The 3926-nt window shown below is 45.6% G+C and overlaps 1 non-coding gene across 1 annotated transcript; it reads right to left on the bottom strand.

Moving 5' to 3' along the window:
* Positions 1-1551: 1551 nt before the first annotated feature.
* On the bottom strand, positions 1552-1689 carry LOC119944976. Its single transcript, XR_005456113.1, has one exon. It is a non-coding gene; the product is annotated as a small nucleolar RNA SNORA7 (small nucleolar RNA).
* Between the last annotated feature and the right edge of the window lie 2237 nt (positions 1690-3926).

Here is a 3926-nt window from a genome sequence, read left to right as displayed (position 1 = left end):
CTGTATGCCCCAGCAGCTGGCTCATCCTCATCAATGCAAATAAGGCAACTCCTACAATCAAAGCCTGGTGAGTGGAAAGCTGATTGCTGAGGGCAGGCTAGAGCACTACACAGACTCTCACTTTCAAATCACGCTAAGTGACAAGACAACGGCCATGTCCCTCCAGTTCAAAATCAACCTTCTGCAAACAAAACAAGAAGAAAAAGGAGAAGCAGGGAAAAACAATCCCCCAAATCCACCCCATCCTGGGATGTGAGCATCCCGCTGCTTGCTGGGCTGGACTTTTCCTTGCTCTCCAAGAAACCTGAACTTCTGCCAGCCCCATCTCTGCTCTACCTAGCCCAGTAGCGGGCAGCAACAGAAATGAACAGAATATCTGAAAAATCAACGTGACAGTTACGAAGACATTAGTTGAAAAAAATCAATGCCTCTTTTTAAAGGGAGATTTTTCAGGGGTAGTTTCAAGAGAGAGATAACATGTACAACAACCTGCCATAGCTTAAAAAGCACTGACCATGGTTCTACATCCCTTATAGTGGAGATCTCTGGCCATAGCAGAGGACATCCTATGAACGCTAAAAGTCCTGAGAGTCTCTCAGCTGCCTTAGTGAAAGGAAAGATGAAGAAAGCCAGGTCCTGTTCTGTCATCACCCTGCCTTAGACAAGGGACTGTGTCTGACCTGATCATTTTATACCTACCCCAGTGCTTAGCATATGCGCTTTGTGCATAGTGCTTAAAAACATTATTATTATTTTCATTATCATTATTGATAATAATGACAAACACTGTGCAGCTTTTCCTTTTCCAGGCTCTTTATTTTTTTCAGTGAAATTCAAGAAATAAGGAAGGGTGAGTGGTTGAAAGAGCATTTTCTGACTGGGGGCCTTTAAACAGTTAGGGTGTGAGGGAAACTTTCATCTTCATGCCAGTTAAATTTTACTGAATGATCATAAAGACAAATTCTAGGGACTTCTGTCAAACAGTGCAATTTCTGACCACTGGCTACAAGGCACTCGGCTTTCTCCCTCCTATTTATCTACTCCCTTCTTCCACTGCACCCCAGCTCAAACTGTTTCCTCTCAAGATAACCTATTCTCTGTGCCTGATCCTCATCCCTTCCACCCCTTCACACTGCCATCCTTTTGCCTGTAACTCCTTCCGACTTCACATCCTACCAACCACGGCTCTCCCCATCTTCAAAGCCCTTCTGAAATCACATCTCCTCCAGGAGGCCTTCTTAGATGGATTTCTAATCTCCCCACCTTATCCCCCAACTTCCATTGCAGCCACCCCATAAGCATTCAGCCGCCATCACCACCACTTGCTGTCGTCTTATGCTGTCCAGTCGTTCCCGTTCCATAGCCACGCCATGGACACATCTCTCCCGGAGCACCCCACTGCATTCTGCAATCGTTCTGGTAGCGGATCCATAGAGCTTTCTTGGTAAAAATACAGAAGTGGTTTACCATTGCCTCCTTCCGCTCAGTAAACCTGAGTCTCTGCCCTCGACTCTCTCCTGTGCTGCTGCTATCTAGCATAGGTGAGTTTTGACATGTAGCATATTGCCTTCCACTCGCTAGCCACTGCCCAAACTAGGAATGGAATGGGTAGGCCTCTGCTTGACTCTCCCTCCTGTAGTCGAGACTGGTAGAGTACTGGAAACTCTCCAGTTGTGATCCCGGGAGGATATCGCCGCCACTAGCTTGTACCAATTCTTTACCTATTTCTATTCTCTATTATTTCCTCCTAAGTATAATTTACTTACTGATCTGTCTCCCCTGCTAGATTGTAAGCTCCCTGAAGCCAGAGACCATGCCTACCAATTGTACTGTACTCTCCTGAGCTCTTAGCTCTGCACACAGAAGGTGCTTACTAATTACCGCTTGCTCGCTTGATTATCGCTCCCTCCAAGGGCGACATTGTACATGAATCTAAAAAGAAGACTTCTTCAACATCTTGGTCCCTGTAAATACAATCCCCTTTCTAGTCCTCCAAGTCTCCAGGAACCGGATGAGATTCAAACCCCAGAAGAGGAAGGTAGTAGATCCGGAGAATGAACTGGTCCCATCCCCAGGAGAGTGAGGCTATTACCGAGGTCCTTAGAAGGCAAAGGTGGATGCAGATAATGCTCCAGAGGGAAATCTGGCTCAGACAAGAACGGAGGCAGTCTCTCTCCCCGCTAACAACCAACTATTTTGCTTCTGTTGTCAAACACAGCGGGACCTCGGGCACTGGATGGTATGAAAAAGGAAACCTGGATAGAATGCTGTGCGGAGGAGGGGGAGAAGAAAGAATCATGCTAACCAAATATCTTTCTCTTTGCTTAGGGTGGAGACAGGGTTTAGTCAATCCTATACTCTTTTTCAGCCAGGATGCGGCAGAAGGAAAATCAGAGTGGTGTGGGGCAAAGGGAGGTAGGACTGTGGGGAGGGACGGTGTCTGTTATATTGTTATATTGTACTCTCCCAAGCGCTTAGTACAGTTCTCTGCACCCAGTAAGTGCTCAGTGAATACGATTGACTTACTGAGTGAGAATGTAGGGCTAGCCCCCAAGAATGCCCTTGGCTTCCCTGAGGTGGCTAGGATTTAAGGACATTGACCTCAAGAAAGTACAACAAATAGATGAGCAATTGGATCTTTTATACCTACTGCTCAGGATTCTCTCCCTAATAGGATTAGCGGATATTTTCCTAAACAGAAATCAAAATGTGTCAAATCATCTGTGACAGTCGATTTGCTCACAATGCCACCTTCTTGCAATACTGAGGAAGCACTATTCATCAATGGTTTTATTTCAAGAGATAAGGAACATGTGAGTGGTAAATATTTATCTTCATAATCTCACAATCTTTACAGGAGCCTTGAGTCTTCTTTCAGGCTTTCTTTCTTCTTCCTCCTCCCTCCTCTGTCTCCCCCTCCCTCTCCGGTTTATCTCTCTACTCCTAGGCCAACCTTACTTCAAAACATCCAGTTCAAAAAGGCTTCCACATCCCTAGAGGTTTACAGCCTCTATAATCCTGATGATGTAACCTAAACACAACATTCATTCCTAGGAGGTTTCTTGTTGTTGTTCCTGTGCCCCTATCATGGCTTCAGGTTTTCCTTTTTCATGTCAGAGTCACATCGTCCCTCCTCCCTCAACATCCTATCCAGATCAACAGAACTTCCTATCTCTACCCATTCTCAATTGCTGCTAGAAATCTTTATTACCAAGGCTTCTGTCTACCAGTTTCTCCTAGGAGAGGCATTTTCCCCTGTGACACCTCCATGTAAGGAAGGTGATGGTTTTTATTCTGAAAGAGTTAGGGCCTGAGAGTCAGAGGACCGGGATTCTAATCCCGGCTCTACTGCTGGTCTACCGTGTTGCCTTGGGTGAACCACTTAACTTCTCTGTGCCTCAGTTCCCTCATCTATAAACTGGAGATTCAGTACCTGTTCTCCCTCCTACTTAGACTGTGAGTCCCATGTGGGATCTGATTATCTTATCTCTGGTCCAGCACTTAGTATAGTGCTTGGCACACTTAACAAATATGATGATAATTAGCATTATTATTATTATTTTCTCTGCCCAGGTTGATGCCCTCAAAGTTAGTGCTGAAAGATGAGGCATCTATGCTTTACCAGTCTCGTGTCTGTGGTAGGATAGTTCTGTGACCCCGCTTTTCCTTGACTGGAGCTTTTAGAAGTAAGGAAATCTATTAAGCACTTACTGCATGCCAAACGCTGTACTAAGCACTGGGAAAGGATGCACAGGTGGGAATTAGCTTTTACAGAAAATGTACACACACACGTACAAAAACATACCTGTCACAACTCCAGGCAGCCCTGGGAAGTAATCGAGCTCCCAGGATCCTTCACGAGGATGATGATGATGATGACGATGGAGTCCTACATTGGACCCAGAGGATGAGCCACTTTGTGCCCG

The sequence above is a fragment of the Tachyglossus aculeatus genome, chromosome 23, assembly GCF_015852505.1.
Source record: "Tachyglossus aculeatus isolate mTacAcu1 chromosome 23, mTacAcu1.pri, whole genome shotgun sequence".
NCBI lineage: Eukaryota > Metazoa > Chordata > Mammalia > Monotremata > Tachyglossidae > Tachyglossus > Tachyglossus aculeatus.
This window is presented reverse-complemented; position numbering and strand designations above follow the sequence as displayed.